The sequence below is a fragment of the Varroa jacobsoni genome, unplaced genomic scaffold, assembly GCF_002532875.2.
Source record: "Varroa jacobsoni isolate VJ856 unplaced genomic scaffold, vjacob_1.0 scaffold_2, whole genome shotgun sequence".
Classification (NCBI taxonomy): domain Eukaryota; kingdom Metazoa; phylum Arthropoda; class Arachnida; order Mesostigmata; family Varroidae; genus Varroa; species Varroa jacobsoni.
In genome coordinates this window covers 12,719-31,587 of record NW_019212904.1, presented here as the reverse complement: position 1 = coordinate 31,587, position 18,869 = coordinate 12,719, and the positions used below count along the sequence as shown (strand labels likewise).

The window sequence follows — 18,869 nt, the reverse complement described above, 5'->3', positions numbered from 1 at the left end:
CATCTGTCATGTTCTCTTTCGCACTCTGTATTTTGGTGACCCGTACGTTCTCTTGATCGTCAAGCGGACTTTGGCGCTAGTGCTTCCGTTACCGGCACCGCTGTCGCCTCGATCATCTGCTAATTTTCTCAGCAAAACCACGCCAGAAAACAATCAGCGGCTGTACGATAGCCGTGAACCGGTGATGGCACAGCAGGTCGATGCGTTCTGGGGAGGTTGTTACTGTTATAGCTGTGCCAAAGTCATTTGGTAAACTGTGGTTAACATGATGGACCAACACGTCCCTTTTTTGTCATCTTCACAAACTTAACGATATGGGCATTGCCGTTGTGTCTCTATGGCTGATGCTCATACGCAAAATGAACCGGCCCTCTTATGCTAAGTTCCTCTTGTCTACAGTCCTGTGAGTCTGGCTTATTACTGTGGAGGCGTAAATGACATCCGCTCTTATTTTTAGGTGAGACGTCAAACTTACTAATCTTAGTAATTACATAATGAATATGAGCCTATCGAGCCTATAGGACAGCTGTTGAAGTGACTTGCAATATGTACTACAAGTCAATTTCATCTATATTCAAGTAGGGAAGAGACAAATGTATGTCGCCCCCTTATACTAATCCCCTAATTACACCGATGATTAGTACCTATTGGAGTCAGACCAAAACCAGGAAGCGTCAATGTCATGGTACTTTTCAGTGAAATCGATCAACACGAGGATAATCTCTGTTCTTAATAACTGGAAACAAACCGGATGTTTGCATGTGAATTTGTAATTAAAAAAAAAGCTTTGCTTTAGTAACGCTTGTTAATGTGTGTGTGTAAAACGTTTGTTAAAGAAAGTGGTCAACATCAAGTATTGTATTTCGTTGAATGACTACTAATCGCTTATTCTTTGAATAAATGTGTATTTAGGAACTAGTCTATTTGACAGATATGTACTTATATTGATTGTGTTTCAGATTCTCAATTGTATCCTATATATCCTACACATATTCAGGTTTCAACGCTACCTTGTTTGTCGTCTTTGGGGCGAACGAGGTTTGTGGGCCTTTCATCCATTAACAAACTTGCTGTACCTATCGTAATGTTTTTCGTCCTCGGATTCGATTAACACTAACACTTCACAACAACAAGACGCCGCTTCAAGCAGACCTTCGTTGCTGACCGTATCGCGTTTACTAGCGATAGGCCGACAGAGGTAAGGATTTTATAGTTATGCGTGGGGTCGTGTCAGCAACAACGCCCTCCTATCAGTAGAAAACATCCTTGTTTCCCCTTGCTTTTCCCTTATTCGACTCTACTAAGATTACTTTGTTGAATGCTAAACGAACCTAGGTTAATTTTCGAGTAAGGAAGACGAGCGCAAAACCGCTTCGGCAGTGGATCAATGTCAAATATTCTAAACGTACAGCCAGATCCTTATATCTATATATACTTATATATACGTCGTTCGGATATACGGTTACGTTCTTTTAGTTAGTGATTATAATAATTTAATTATGATCATCATCAAAGGTAACACTTTGCTTTGCTTGTGTAAAAACAACTTAATTGGAGTATTCTTACTAAAAAGTATCCTTTTTTTCTGCATAAATAAAATAATAAATCATAGGAGGCGCAGCTTCACTGTGATAATATAAGTTGTGCAAACTTAATAGATAAATGAAGTTCTCATAAATAGGTTAGCAATTATCGGCGTACGAGGCAACATGTGAATGCGGAGTTTGTTTTTGTTAGCATCTGAAATTGGCTGTAAACAGGAAATTTTATTTGATAAAGCAAATTAATTAAAGGTTTTTTATATATTGAATCATCTTGGATCTGAACAATAAGGGATTGCTTCAAGAACCGTCCAGGAAGGTGCCCACAGCATAACTGGGCAAACGTAAGTTTTACGGCGAAACCCGCGAGAAGTATGTTTACATTGCCAAAAATCAGCCCAATGTCAAGCACTATATGTCATGTTTCGTTCCATCAGTTGTTGGCAACTCGATCTGTTGCCTTCGTTAGATAGAGACCCACGATCACCGTGTTTCTTACGCACAAGGAGACGCGCTAGGTGTATTCTCTATTGCAACGGTTACGGCCGTCGCTATTACCGCGCATGTGTGAGAACCGGCACTCTTGGCGGGTAAAGTCGCTGCCAATACGGCATTAAGTGGAGTAAGAAACCAACGAAATGGGTTTATAGGGAAACTTTCTTTGGGTCTCGCCGTAAATTGAGTCGCTGCTATCATAAGCTAGGCGCCATCAAAAATCGAACAAAAATAATCCAGCCGTCTATGACGGTGGCGAGGCCGGCGAGGTTCATTCGTTCTCATTACTCACAGTAGTAAAAGAGCCATGATTTCTCATTGGCCTTGAGATGGCGAAGCGTTAGCGTCATTGCGTGCGACTCGGACAGCTAGCAGTGGCAATTTGAATTTATGACGAGCGAGACAAAATCTTCATTGGTGAACCACTTATAGTTCAAGTAATTAAGTTATCCAAATAGGAAAATTAGTTTAACCGAGACCCATCGAAATAAGCGGCCTAAATGCAGTGATAAATGCATAAACCTTAGAATGGTCTCTATTATATTAGAAGAGACTCTGCCTAACGCGACGCTTTGAAACTGGTCAATGCACGAATGCACCTCAGCGTTTACACCTATCTCTGAATTTCTCCTCCTTTAATGCAGAAACTTCAAAATTTCAATAGCTAACTTGCTGCCAGCAATCCATACGGGTAAGCGACATTGCATCTTAAAGGCTACTTACCGGTTTGCTATGTATATACACATAGTGCTCCAATCTTAATGGTAATAAAAGTAGTTTATAAGGCAAACTGTAATACCGCCCTTTTCAGCTAACACGTAAAGTTAATTAGAGATCAGTGTCACGGATATCTGTACATATTGTCGTTAATCTATTACCTGGTTCGAATCTTAATAAAATCTTGATACGCTTTGCTTGAGGCCCAGATCGGTGAGGTGAGAATGAGGAAAGAATAGACGTTTAAAAGCTGATCCTCTGCGGGAAGTCATGCGATAGCGTTAAATATGCTGGTGCCCGAAATTTATCGCCGTTTCTAGTTACTAGTAAAAGCTTTGAGGCGCCGCAAACGTATCATTTGCTAAACATCTGTATCGTCTTTTTAGATAATTTGGCTATGGCCTATCAAGACTATTATAGTTGATCATCTTTGCTCCCTTTCACTAATTGGTACTAATTTCTAATCTGATATATAGGAGAAATTCAGATATTTGGCAAATACGCCACTTCATCCTAAATCTTATCTCTTCTGTCAGGTTTTTTTTTCGCTTAAATAGAGACTGGTTATTATTTGCTGCTGATGTTTTCGAACGTCGTGTACAGGAACGGTCCAGAAAACGTTCGGTAGACGTAACTCCTTTTACAGCCCGTGCAGAGCCTTCTTTGCAGCAGATATACGCTTTTATACATTTTGATATACTGCAATATTTGCCGTGATGATTGTGGCTTTATTCTGTTATTGTCCAATGTTTACAATCAACACAGAAATCACTGCAATATATTAATTGTAACACCAACTGAGTAAACACTTGACGACTTTCCAGGTGACTCGTTTTTGAAGCAGTATTTGATTAGGTGTTTCTGAACTAGGGGCTGGCCCCGTGTAACTCCCATTTGCAACGGTTCTAGAACAATCGACGTTAACCCTAAACGACTGTCGCTGTTTCCTTTATCATGGACTCGGTCAACGACAATCTCTCATACGCGCAATGCTCCACCAAGGACGTCTTTCGAGCCAGAAACTGTTGTTAACTGACAGTATGAAGCAGAAAGCGGAAACTGCATAGAGAAGATTGTCCAGAACATTCAGAATAGGATCTAAGTAAAAATGTTGTTCCTTTTTGCAGGTCGGTCGGACGTACTGAACATTAGCCATACGTGCAAGTAACTAGGTGTAATTTTTTATCATAAGTTCAATTTGCTCCCCTCTGGCCTCGTCCAACTAGAAACACTGTAGCCTCTAGTGGTCGCAGGACCATTCATTCAGCCAAACCTGAAATATCTTCAAGGCTCCGTGTATGGCAGAGAATACTTTCTGTCTTCCCTAGCTTTCTGCCAACCTTCAATAATCGTCGATACGTTTGCGTTCTCCATCTCTACACAGCAGTCCCAGAGCGTTACTTTTTCCGCCATCGATGTAGCCAGCCAGATATGGCTGAGATGGTAGGGTAAAACCGAATCTCTCCACCGATGAGAGGTACCCGTGCACAGTCACGCTGCCCATACGTGGCTAAGCGCAGCATGGATAGCTGGTACGTGTTGTATGCTGCTCCTAGTCCGACGCACGCTGGCCTCGATAATCCATGTTCGCTCTTTCTCGAATCGACCGCACATCGCCACAGTCAAAGCTAGAATATGGCGTCTGGCGTGGCTGCAGAAGGCAGATTAGTCGATTATTCCAAAAGCACCTGTGTATATAAAGATATGTATATGTGCCTCGAGTCATATATTACATCTGCTGAAGCCACGAGGCTAAAACGAGGATGATAACTAGAAGAGGATGCCGCTGGAAAGAAGAGGTTGCAGGACGACGATGTCAGGGCAAGCTGAGGACTGCATGCTTCTACCAGAAACTCGAAGGCGGCATATTTGCGAAGTTGATTCTACCAACGCCTGCGATCTATGACAGATTGCTTTGCACAGGGGACTACTTTTTGCCGCGCACCGTTTCGTCTACTAGAATGCGTCTTAGCGTTGTTATCTCTGCGACAGACAGAACAACGCTACTGCGAAAAAGCTATAGAATTAGCGACATTGAGAACACATGTCCCGAGAAGGACAATTCCAAACCTGGGGCACAAAAAAAGAGGTTGAGATCGACGTCAAATCAGCGTAGGTAACCACCGAAACGCGGAACATTTGGATTTCGCGACGAGCGGCGATTAAGATGGCATTGACTGGGATGTAGCTGGAAGCTAGGCTTACGAAACTGTTTCGTGCTTGAACTAGTGCATTCAGGCATACATATATACATAGATAGAAAAAACATTTTTGTGTGGAGGCAAGCAACTCTGTGCAATTATATTGGGCAACCCACTTGTCGAGGCTTCCAGCTTAAAAACTGACCGGTGGTTGGTTCCTGGCCAGTTCTGAATATTGTATAATAAAGTTAAGAGCCTGGGTGTCGTATTTTTCAAATGTGTCAATTTGAAGAAATGCGTAGTAGTCACTAACCACTAATAATTATGAAAATATACACGAACCATTAGTATCAATAAACACTTAATATTTATAGTGACAAATAAAGTAGTAAAGCCATTATTATAAACATCCTAATTTTTAATTTATGTGCATAACAGTTTTTTTTAGACACGCGAGAAGAATACAAAGGTAGAACTAAGCACACGAAGTTCCTCACTGTGTTATCTTCAAAGTGACCCGCCGTGCTGACTCAATTTAGGTACGTTGTCTCAGGCCCCCTTTTCGTATCTGTGACACTCGTATTCATAGATTTTGAAATCTGTAAACAGATATCTAAGGTTGGGCTTTCAGAATAATAGATACAGCTCACCGTAAAGCCATGCTTTCCCTTAAATTGATCCGTTTGCAACAAGGCACTAGATTTCCCAAGCCAATAGAACTAACAATAATAATAAAAAGTATGCTGATCAGCAGGGGGTAGAATTGCCATGGAATATCGTAAAACTTGCTTCACTAATGATCGTAGGTAAATCTCGAGTATTTTGGTAGTAAATTAATTATCTTTCCTTCGACCTTCCATTTTATTTAGTTTTCAATGTTTGAGAACTTAAATCGGTTTTGATAACGAAGAAAGCAAAGGTTCCGTAAAGATGTTCAATGATGTTCTCAAGTAGTGATTAGACTAGTTAGCAATATTCTCTATTCATGCAGACTGTGTCGTAGGTGTTTCTGGAGGGCTTTTACACAACAACTTCTGGCCATCAAAGGCCATCCCCCCGTCGCGTCGAGTAGTTTGCAAGTTGTTAGTGGCTGAAGTACCTAGTGATGGTATCTCAACAAGCTATGCTCACTCAGTGTGAGGCAGACATCAGAAAAAGCAGCTTTTGTCGTGTTAATTTATGTCACTCTTCCGTTGACATTATTTATCAAATCGCGTTTCCTAGTAGAGTGTCGTCAGCGTCGTCACGTTGAACGTGATGGTATTCGCGAAGACGTTTCCTCTGGAGACAGAGTCCCGTTTCTAGGTTACAGGAGTACTTGTTCCAATTTCAACAGCTGCAGCGATAAGTGCCGTCTGTTTCAATGTCTTTTGCACGTTGCCTCTCCGCTCAAGTTCAGTCCAGCAACTGTTCATGCGTTTGCTATGGTTGAATGGGAGATCTTGAACGCATCTAAATATTTGGAAACTTCGTTTTATGTTGTCTCTGCATCTTATAGATGCAAAATTCACTTTGTTCTAGATGCTTTGAAACGACTGACATCGGGTAAACTACATACGTAACTAGTAACGCTCGGACTGATAGCTTATTTTGTAAGGGTCAAAACACTTCATAGCCTAGCAGTGTCCATGGTAAGGGCAGTACGCTTGGGTGGCTCAACAGCAATCAATCGGAATATCGACTTTTACCATTATCTCGCCTCACAGTCCATAGCTGCCCACAATCTTCCATTGTCTCCCCTTCGACCTCACTAAGAAAAGGGATTGAGCTGGTCTTCTAAGTGCGACCCAATTTGCCATATTTAGCGCACTAACCGTCTCCGAAACGTCAGCGAGATATATAGACAGAAGCTGCCAGAGTTCGGTTAGGGTTCTTTTGTGAACGAGTGTCTGTCGAGTCCGCGACATCTTATGCAGGTGTCGCTTTTTATGATGACGGATGTTTACTCTCTCATGATCGTTCAGCAAAGCAACGTAAAGTTCAGTACTGGTCTTCATTTACTCAGATTCGTTTTTTTGGGAAATAGTCATTTGCTCTTTGCACGCAGGCATCACACATGTTGATAATAGTGGCGCTCACAATAACTGCGATAGGTATCGACATCACAGGCAGTAGCGCATAGGACAAAGCGTCGCGAAACCTTCACCACAACGGGCTAACAGCACTTTGCCGAGAACTATTCATCGCAATTGTGGATCAGCCTTGCGATACTCATCGTTGTTAGTCACGGAAAATGTACGTCCAGGTTCTTACCACTGATACAAGCGGACTATGTTGATACGTGCCCCCTTTCGCTGTTTTGCATGATTCGATTCGTATTGCTAAAAGAGCTCAGGCGTTTACGATGGCCGGTCAGAATTGCTATTCGACTCAGGCCTAGCTAGCATTCACAGTCGAAAAGCTAGATAATCAGTAAAATAGGTTTCTGATCGAGCGTGATCTTCGATTTTCTATAATGCATACATTTCCTTCATGTAAAAAGAAATAATTTCCATTCAAATTTAGACCAACATTTGCGTTTACCATTTGCTTGCCTAAAACAGCACGGTATAGGAATACGTTCTCTCTCTATATATATATATATATATATAGGGGGGGCAGGGACGATATGAAAGTAAAAAAACTAATTGATCATCTCACAAGATAAATCTTACTTTACTATTTAGCAGAATGGTTAGTACGGAGTGCTGCCAAGCCGTAAGTAAGCGCAATGCATAAAAAAAAACTTTCGTAAATTTTACAAAACTACCGTTTAGTCAAGGTATTCAGGAATTGCGCTTCCTGGTCAAGTTACTACGCCATATAATATATTGACAATTATTTAGGTTTGCCCGTAGGACTGATGGCCCCGTCGGCCTTTAAGCCTATCGTGAGGCCGATAAAGTAGTTCTAAACAACAAAACTCCTTGAGGTGACAACAAAAAACAAGGTAACCGTCAACAGTGCAGCATGTTGTACGCGAAATCGTGTAAAAATTCAAAAATGCAACGATCAAATGTAAAATGCAGACGTCTACCGTCGGCAGCATTTGTGCTTTCTGATAAGGTCTAGGAACAGAAAGCTTAAAGGTTGCCAAAGCCTAATCTCGTAGTTTTCTATAATTGGGAGTAAGACGATAAAAATAAGTCGTCTAAGTATTAGGTATTTATAGTTCTTAAAGGAATGAAGAGTCAAATATATTTGAACGAGAAACCTGTAGATTAGCTTGAAACCTAATTAGCGTTGGATAATTAGACTTTAATAGTAGACAGATAAACTACACAATGGACGAAATCACTAGCGACCTATTAGCTGAACTACTGAGGATTTAATGATTTAAAAAATCTTCGACTTTAGATGTATGTAGAAGCCACGCGCTCGCGACACAGGCCAACCAGGATTAGTTGGCTAAATTCCCTCTATCTGAACTATACCTCTGTTGGGTGTCGTCCGTCGATACGGGCGTATAACAGTTAAGTATAGCATCGTATGCTTAAACACCTTCAGTCCATTCTATGAAGATAGTGTCATCTTTGTTCGTTTGGTCGGGGCTTCGTATGAGACTTACGGAACGTAATAGAAGCACTCTGCCGCTTTCATGGGCCAATTGCTCTTTCATGAAGCGCATTTAAATTAAGCTGAGCCAGTGTTATACGTTCCAACAAGTCCAGTTAGAATATATGACTTTATGCAACCGCTGCATGCGAAACAAGTGCTTGTTTGATCACTTATCTATCACACAAGTTATCTAGTGCGCTAACTTACAAGCAAACTGCTGAAAGTTAGGTTTCTTCCCTGACGACACGAGGATGTTCAGACATTATCTGTACGAGGTAAAAACAATGAAAATACATATTAGCAGTTGGACATTACATTTTTTTCATTTATTTTATATTCAATTTATGTAACATACACTAGCTGCACGAGACGCGTATCGTACGATACGCTCTGTGGTCTGCTGTTAACGCAAGCGCATCGGTCCTCAAGCGCTTACCTAAAATAGAATGATTTTCGCTGAGAAAACAGGTTGCATCACCGGGTCAATGCGATCGTCGGATCAACGTTGACGTTTGAAATAGTTCCCTGACCCTGATTATTAACAATGTTATCTGCGGTTCATCTCCGCCACAAAATCAATGCAAAAGGTACGTTTTAACGGAGCTTCGATTTATTTCTAATAGAAGAAATTATCAAATCTGTTTGTTTACGTGCTACACCTGCTTAGTCGAAGTATATTGACTAGTGGTATCACAGAGAGGTCACGCTACACTTCAACAATGAATCGTTCCTATCTTTGAATGTATCCATGAGATATATTTACTCCGTTTGGCAATCTTCGTCACCGATATTCGACTATACCGAGGAAGAAGGTCCAGCAAGACCACAATTTGCTCGCTGTGCCATATTGTACACGCGTATTTTTCAGGGATAGTATGAGTTACCTTCGAATGGCGGGCATCAAATGAGCCAATGGGGCACCGGGATGACGAAAAGCGTATTTAGAAAAGGGTCTGACCAAAACTCAAATCGCTCAGACCAGCAGTTTGTGTAAGGTCCGGGTGCTATCATATCTGTCTGAAGCGTTTCGAACAAATGAGGAAAATACCTGCTACGATTGACTACCATAGCTAGAAACACCAACGTGCCGAACCCTGCAGAAATGACTGGTACTTTGAAAACTTTACACAGATAAACAAAATATATTAACAATATAGAAGCCGTGTGTCAAATTATGATTGAGTAAGCAATGATAATTCGTTTTTGTCCTTATGGTTCCCTATATATGTGATTTGCAAAAAAAAAAAACTGGTAACGTCAAGGTTGCCATTGATCTCTGTCAAGTTTGATAAGCTCTGAGTTAAATATCAAAAATTGCAAAAAAGAAGACAGTAAAAGAACTAGTATTTGCGAAACGATAAAGTACATACATGTAACATCACGATCTTTTACGACTCGCAGCTAACATTTAACTTTTACTCACCGTCCATTGAATCACTCCGGGTCTAAGTCGGGAGGTAGTACTGCGCGGCTCAACCAGGAAAAGGCCCGCGACATTCTACCTGGCTCCATTTTCGTTTTACTCCACGTTAAAGGCCGAGCTAACTGCCTAGTATCAGCCGTAAGTTTTCCTTCATCTCTTGGTGACTTGCGGGTTTCGGTGGACTTCAATGAGTTTTTTTCCCCATTTTCATACTTGGCATGTTTTAAAAATATATATAATAATTTTCTAATAAATCAAATAAAAGCAAATAATCTTTATACCATAGGGCGCTATGAAATAGACGATCGGCATGACTGCCATCAATGACTCTTATTTATAACGCGAACTAATTTTATCTAGTTAGTCCCGTAGAAAAATAAACCTTTCCCATTTCATTAAGACCTTTGCTACCAGATATTGCTACCGCTATAGACATAAGAACAAGTTCTACTCAGAATAATATTGTTGATTTTATTTAATAATTTATTTATAAAGAAACAATTGAAACATACTGAACTTTGCATAAAGTTACATACGTACACACAAAATTGTGTTGCGTTCAAAAGCCAAACTTAAATTAACTGCAGTTGCAGAAAAACGCGTCCCGCGCTATTATGATTTAATTGCGCAGAATTTAAGGCCTCGTTAATTTACCGTGTCATAGGAACGAATAGTGGTGCTAGGTGGCGATGCTTTCCACAAGCGAAGCTTTCGCTTGATCAACTTTTATAGATGGCAATACGCGAACATGTATACGACTGCCTCGATCCCGAGGCTGAGACGCCTCGAAACGCACCGTTCATATGGGGGCTGTGGTTCGTCAACGATGAACGCCATTTGAAAGGACGCAAATGACTTCAGGCCGTTATTTACATGTTACGGGGAGTCATTAGCAAACGCTCGAAAGCGTCCATGTCGTCATCAGCTCAGCAGAAGTAGAAGCCTGCAGGCACGATATGTGAATTGACGATATTCCCTGTAACGGCGAGGAGTGTGTAAGGCTCTTGGAATGATCCGTGTCGGAGGTTCATCAACGGTTAGATAGCGCTTGATATGATATATTCCCAATGATGGGATTCGAGGTATAAGTGAGTGGATAGAAAAGAACCAATCAAGGGTACGCACATAGCCACGCCGCTGGTGCGACGATTACAATCCCCAGCAGTCTTTCGATGCTACAATACAAGAACTTTTCAAACGTCTTCGTTTTATCAACTAGTGTTAATCTTATATAAGCTTTAATAAACGCTAGATAGCCCGATTCGTATTACTGAATGAGGCATACGATTGTATGGGGCGGGTATAGCGGTAATGCGTTTGTTTGTTCATTTCAGGGCATCTATGGCGGTCTGCAAACTGAGACGCAGTTGGTTTTATGTAGGAATCTGGGCGTTCTCAGCAATAACGACGGTAGCAGCAGATGCAAATGCGTAACTTCGAACATTTCTTTTTGCTAGTAACTATTAAGTAAATTCAGTGTGTTATTACTATGATTGTAATGTGAACTATGTATATAAATGCAGGGCGTTATTACGTATTTCGACGATAACAACCCGCATACAGACCTGAGGCTAGCGAAAACGAAAACATTGTTTTTGTGTCCGTGGCATTTATATGACGTGATCCCACAAAAATGAATGTAGCAACGCGCCAGTGATAAAAAAACATACATAGTATATATATATATATATATGGGGGGCACACAACGGATATGTGTTTGTCGAGAACCGTATGAGATGTGTCATTTGCATATAGAATAAAGTTTTTGTTTCTTATTATATGTCCTTTTTGTGTGCGGTCTGTAAAGATGAAAATTCGTTCACAGCTTTCAAACTGGACTTCAGAGTGGCTTTCCCGCGAAACTGTTGAACGTCTATAATTGCCCTACACTATAGCTAGGCCTCTGAAAGGGGTGGAACTAGTGGACCGAGTAGATACATTGGTTGCCAACCAACCATTACGGGTCATCAACATATTGGTGAGCGATGTATGTCGTTCTATACTAATTGAATGTAAAAGCCAACGTGTCAGCCAGGGCATATAATTAAGAATACTTAGCAAAAATAGGTGGCACGAGCCGATTACGAACAGCATAAATTCATGTTCATAGTACATCAAACCACTCTGTAGAGCATGATATGACTGGTCTCGCGGCACGACAGAAATCCGCTATCTGACTGCCCAAAGGATGGCAATGATCCCAAGACGCCGGCACATACAGAAATGCCCATAAACGAACGCGGCGCTATCAACTTGGCAGAAGTTTGTCAAGAAAACGGATGAAGTCTTGCAAGTACACGATGTTTCGCGGTGGGAACACAGAGTCCTCGTTGTTTCTGGGAAAACCTTTTGAAATTTTGAGTGAAGACAAGCTAGGTTAGGAGACTTTTGGCTCACTGTGTCGGGGATGTTTACGAGGCAAAAATGGGCATATGATAAATACGGTATTATACGTTGATAATGATGACTGACTGAGGCTCCGATGCCGGCGCGGTCGCTGAACTGGCATATTTGAACTACAAAATATTAGCTGACCCAGACATGGAGTACGTTAGAATTGCCAATTTTATTGCTATTTCGTAAGAAACTATTAAAAATTGAAAACATACTTCCCACAGATTTACTTGGGGAGAACCTGGTATCAGCTTTAGTGGATTGTAAAATAAATGGTTATGGGTCTTGGTCGCTGGTGGTAACGCGGAACATTGGGCGAAAGATCACTATGGATTGAGGGTAACACCGGATGGGGCGATGAACCCAAACACTCCCCTTTGCGCTTTTGGCCCGCGCAATGAATAGCCTCGTGAAGCAAAAGGATGCAATCGGAAGTAATGACGCAATCATAGGTAAGTAAAATCTACAGTTATGTGGTGAAGTCAAATCGGGGCGAAAAAAATTTCCTAGGTGCCTGACCTAACAGGTAAGAAGTTAAATGCTTCTGAATTGGCGTACAATTACATAATCTGTTGTCAATGTTGAAAAAAATACTGCACTGAAATTTGGCTCCTTCCGTATTAAAAAATCCTTCCGTAAAACGTCTCCCGTATTTGGGGTCCATTCAGGCCTCAATGTATAAAACTCTATAAAGGCCGAATTGCATTGTTGCTGTACAAAGTGAAAATTCGTCCTTAAATTCCTAAAACGGTATATATTTGGGAAATTAGTTTCGGTGGATTAACTTGTAGGAATCCGCTCTGGATCAGAGAAAGTGCGGATGTAGCGTACAAATGACACAGTATGTTTATATTAATTGTATAAAATTAATATATAATGCTGTTTCGATAATAAAAACAATAATACAACGACCGCTCAAAACCAACTAATTCTCACAGATTTATAGTTGTCTTTGTCTGTAGCAAAACCCATAAAACGAAGCTCCTAAATTGAGGACATTCGTCTGCGGCAATTTACCGATTACTACTTATAGAGATGTTATTATGACCGTCACGGTTTTCCATGTCAGCAGAATGCAAAGAAAATGTGTCAGTTCATGAAAAGTCGGGACGCGAACACGGTAACCCTAAAAAGAACGCTGTAACACGCCTGACAAAACGTTAAGGGACTAATTACGGACAACATCAATTTCAGTTCATAGTGCATCCGCTTAAGCCAGTCTTCATTGTACGACCGGTCTTGGAGGGCGCCAGAAGTCCACTGGGACACACGTGCGAGGGATTTAACTGGCCAAAGTATATCCCCCCAAGGACTATATAGGGACATAACTTGCGAAACCCATATTCAGATGTTTAGAAGCGCGTCTGTGATCATCAGGCTGAAAAGGCTGACCATGAAAACGAACTTAGCCTCGGCTACAGAATTTGGTCTTGAGAATATAATTGGTGTTTAAAGCGTTTCCGGAGCCTTTGAGTCAGTGTGACTAAAATTAGAACAAGATAAAGAAAACGTCTAAGGTGACGTCAAATGATAGGGACTCTGGTGCTCACTACGTGATCAATTAGCATATTTGAAAGACAAGATCGGCTGACCGAAACTACGATAAATTTTCCATTCTCATGGTTCATCGCTATTTCATAAATAACATCTATTGATTCGGGGTTAAGCTGCGCGTATCTGCCGTAAAGCTACATACAGAATATAAGCGCCTGCGGACATTGATTGCCCAATCTGTTTGACGCTTATTTTTTTCCAGAAGGACAACATAGCATACGGTGACGTAAAATAGGAAACATCTTATTCTGTGATCATGGAAGAGGACTGATCGATTATTAGTTCTCGTGAAAGTTCACCATCGGCAAACGTTAAACGCTGTGTGTGATAGGTACGCTTGAATTTGCTCTTTGTGCTGCCTAGCACGCTATAGACTTATAGAGTCGATAGTCGACGCACCTGGGCCGCCAAACGTTAAAGAGAGTAAAAAATACAAACAGTGATCACTGTTTCTGCATTTATGAACGTAATCGACTACCTCTGATTGAAACTGCAGAATCACCGGAGGCGCTTTTAGGGCGGAAAACAGTTTAAGTTCATGACTAAACGCTAGGCAAAATGATGCGGCCAAAGTTATACGAAAAAAAAACTGCGGCTGACTTAATGATAATAATACAAACTACGCGTGATTTTCTATTACCACTCTATATCTTGGGTGAAGCCGAAGCAGGCAACGGTCAACCAGGAACAGCCTGTCGATATTCCGTTGCCAATATGAATTGCCAGATGAGACCTCAGTATGGATTACTCGCAAGCTGCCAGTGTGATATAGAGGAAATACGAGGCAATCGCAGGTAACGACGAAACTCTACGGAGATGGAAGCGTTAACAAGACAGATACCGGACCCAAAAAATTCACAGAAATTATGGAAATACTTATCACTTAATTTATTAAATTGACGAACGTATCTCGGGAGTGCTTCATTAAGATGTTCGAATTAAACCCTTTTGTATTAGCGCACAGAAGCCTTAAAAGCTGACATTGAGCTGCGGCACCCCTAACGTAACGGTCCATGCGATTATTCTTTATATGCTATTTATCATTCACGTTTTCTAGTAACAATACTAAATCTGCGCCACTTAATGGACGCCCTTTACTAATTGCAAATAAATTCAATACGTATATGTGAATAGAAGCTAATTTTACCAGTTACCTTTGATGATACGTACCGCTCTATGAAGAGATTCCTATTACCCCTTTTGTCCACGCGCTCGCATTAGTGGAACAGGATCAGACCATTGTACTCTCCTCCAAGCCTAGAATCGTCATAGAACAGTTCTGATACAGCTTCAGGAATATCAAACCACTAAGTAGCGGGTAGTTCAACGGGACAGAGTTCTTGCCTTATGGATCCGCAAATATTTGAACATGACTAGTACCGGAAAATGACTGCTTTTCGAAATTTCACTACGAATCCGCAACTATTTTCACAGGGTTGTTAACAGGGGAGACACATACCTAAGCTTGATTAAGACATCCGTCTGTTTTATCGGTTGCTAACAACAGTAAGCGCACTTGCGTCCAACATCTATATGTACATCCATCATGTTCTGGGTACCGCTTGACTCGTACATTGCCTGCATTCAGTTGTTTCTAGGCTATCGGGTAGGATGTATACCGTAAAGTCTATCATAACATCCAATCAGGAGTACTGAAGTGTGTATCGTAAATCGGGCACACTGTCTTTAAGCTTCCAAGATAATGAATACGACTAACATCGAGACATTGTAAAAACTAGAAGCGCTCTATTAAACATCAAAGTGTCACTTCGGTTAAAGAAAAAGAGCCTTCGAGCGTTATATTAGCATAGATTCCTGTCAGTAAACTACAAAAAAAAATAGTAAAGTGATTTTACCGCACAGTTCAGAGCCAGTGAGGAAAGCCATAGACATTGCTCGCTAAAGTCGAAGACCTCGTCTGAGCAACGGCTAGATGAATCGCATCGAAGTAGTCGGGCACGCATACTGCATGCAATAACTAAATAAACATCTCAAACGTTCTTGCTGCTTCTAGAGCAAGGTTAGCGGCCAGGTCGCGGTAGAATATATTACTCATTGAAGTTGTGTTATCGTTCTTATAATGAAACCACTGCCCATAAAAGAGTTAACTGCAAAGTGAAGCAGGCCAACGCATATCATGGCGTTATGATGTTTGTAGAATCGCAATTTCAGTTTATTTAAGAGGTTGAACTCGAAAAAAGTGTAGGCAAGATTTTTTTCGTGGTACATTCAGGCTCCTATACTGTGCGTAGCATCAAAGAAGCTGCACTGCGCCATAGGTCTATCGGGACGCGTGGCTTTGTTTCACCGCCAAAAACCATTTCGAGAGACGTCGACGATTGCAAGCTGCCATTATCGGTCACGAAAGTCATACGTAGACGCTTGGAAGCATGCGCCAGCTCATCTGCTTGCCGGAGGCGGGAGCTTCTGAACCAACATCTGCGATTTGATAACGGTCAGCGGAGGCACCTAGTTGCGAGAATTGTGTGTAGGAAAAGATCTGATTATTAGGCTTGAGCACGAACTCGGGGACGCAGTCTACAGAACAGTGAATCTAGGAAAGGCAGTAGACAAAGAGCGACCGTTGAGCACAATCGTTAAGGTCCCGGATATCATCTGGAATCCCGATGTTCACAAGATTGATGCATCGGCGTATTTGAAATGACAAATATTGCCTGAACCGAATGAACATCTCGACTGTCGGGGTTCCGGGGATCCGTTCTCCTAGCAGCATTAGAAGCGCTGATCTTCTACCGCTGAAGAGTAATCACATGCTTTTCGGGCAGAACCCGTCACAAGCTCTACAGAATCGTAAAGATGATGGCAGTGGACCTTCACCTCTGAGAAATACGCGGGCCATTGGTCAGTGAAATTTTTAAGCACGCCCAGTATAGTGTACGGTGACGTAAAACCAGGAAACACTGTATTTCAAGCCGTCGGCAACATATTTTTCTATTAGTTTCAGCCCGGATTGTATTATAGGCAAACAGGACACGCTGCTCGTACTTGATAAATACTGTTCCCTGGCGTCCAGAGTTACGCTAGCAGTATCATAGGGACTCGAGGTTCGACATGTGGTCATTTGTATTATATTAAATTAAGAAGTAGGATGATTCAGAAAAGGTTTGGCCGCACTAAGGTTAAGGGCAAGCTAAAACTCGAAATATGACGTTCTTAATCAGGGCAATATATCGAGCTGATAAACCGATTTTTTTTCGGACCGCGACCAAACATCCCAATTCCCTAAATATTCAAGTCCCTTTTCTCCTAATGCCCAAAGTGTTTTAAGCCGGATACAGTGATTAGAATATGAACTTCTATTTGGTTAATAATGTATCTGCTAGTGTGTACAGCGCTCCTGGATATATCGATTCGGCCGTTGTCTGCCGGTCACAGGACCAGATGCCAGGGAAAAGGATGCTACACTGGACCCGTTCGAGAAAAATACATTTTTGATAACATGAGGTCTATGCGTGAGTGTTGACTTTCTATTGGTGCTAGCTGAATCTCGATGCAAGTAAACATACTTGGCATTATCTTGTGTTAGGGTACGCCAAGAAAATAACGTTTCGGTATAACAGTAAAATCCTAAAGTGTCGTAAGTGCGCCGATTAAAATGGACTCTTAACTCAACGCTACGGCAAATAACAGGACAAACTTATGTAAATTTAAAGTCCAGTGCTGCCCCATACACTGTTGGACCCGTTAGGCAGGATAGAAAATTATATAACGTTAGCCTTCTCCACTCTAATGAACATATAGGTTAACCGCTTGGGGAATCCTCCACCCTATGCTGGGCCGCTTCGAATGACCCACCGAACATATTAACTAGCCCTCTTAGATCCCAAAACTCTCGTTTCATTTAAATGTTAGGACTAAAGACGACTTGCTGCTTTTGGCCTTTTTTTTAGCCACGTGACGTGATAGGGCAGGCTTTGCAATCGCCGTTAAGGCATCTCCCTACGTGCGTATGCATGCATATAGTGCTAAGAATATTATACAATCTTTCGAAACTATTCTATACATATACGCACACTGTACAATGTGAAATTTTGCTTCTGAATTCTAACATACCCACATTATGTATAAACATGGTACACACATACGCACGCCCTTAACAGAGTGTACATTTTATGAGACAAACCCTATTTTTTACAGAACCAGTTATGATATGTGGGTTGAAATTGGCCTTATTGCTAATAGCAGCTTAAGGTTCGTATCAAAATTCGGTACCATAATGACGCAGGCATTTTATCAATATACTTCTATGAGAAATAACCTATTTTTGCATGCTAACGCTTAAAAAGTGCCCATAGTATTAGGAAATCAATGATACCATGCACACTGCAGGAAGGGTGCGGTAGAAAATTAAAATGCCATAGGTTTAGAATTCCAACTCTTTTGGGTCGTGTAATCAAAAAGGCTAGTAAAATTTGACGTTACCTATTTTTCTTTAGAAGATCGTTACTATTACATGCTGTAATAATGCGGAGTAACCCTGAATCAAAGCAATCTGATTAGCAACTCCGCTTCGATGACAGTCACTACGACACCTATAATAATATGTGATCTATTTAATGTTTAAGCTAGCACATATTACTCGCGAAATGCTAGAATGTGATATTAAATTAATCGGGAAATTTTTAGTACACTTTAAATGTTGCTAACTTTTATAATACATTGATGTTCTTGTTGAAATTATTTTTTGGGCTTTTGGCGATCTAGCCCCAACACCATTAGGACAGCACACGAACCTTTCGCCCAGTCGAAGGTGCATCCATAGAGATGATCTCCTTGTGGACCTAAGTGTCAAACTTCTGCTTCTCATTCCGAATGTATTGTTGCCCTCTACGCCACTGCATGTAGATCTAAACAGATGTAATCCAGTGAAGCACTATGTGGATCAAAAGCGGGGCTAAAATTAACTTTCCGGACACCGTAAACGAATCTAAGCACAAATAGATGTGCTCCACGGCGGACTATCTGGGCTAATCTGTGTTGTTTACGTCCAATGGGTAACCGTAAGAAAATCACGTTCTGTATGATATCGTATGGCCGAGAGGTCTT

The 18,869-nt window shown here is 41.3% G+C and overlaps 1 protein-coding gene and 1 long non-coding RNA gene across 12 annotated transcripts in view; one reads left to right on the top strand and one right to left on the bottom strand.

Moving 5' to 3' along the window:
• Positions 1-11,629, top strand: part of LOC111258532 (uncharacterized) — a 25,561-nt gene extending 13,932 nt beyond the window's left edge. For 4 of the 11 annotated variants that reach the window (XR_015310584.1, XR_015312692.1, XR_015313471.1 and 1 more), the window contains 2 exons: positions 960-1,198; positions 11,189-11,629. The gene's annotated coding sequence lies outside the window, so the exon portion shown is untranslated. The other 7 variants (XR_015314270.1, XR_015315060.1, XR_015316035.1 and 4 more) reach the window with 7 other exon arrangements.
• LOC147754036 (uncharacterized) lies at positions 10,312-18,869 on the bottom strand. Its single transcript, XR_015311067.1, has 3 exons — positions 18,557-18,869; positions 14,973-15,059; positions 10,312-10,830 (listed from the first exon to the last, which is right to left on the bottom strand). It is a non-coding gene; the product is annotated as an uncharacterized LOC147754036 (long non-coding RNA).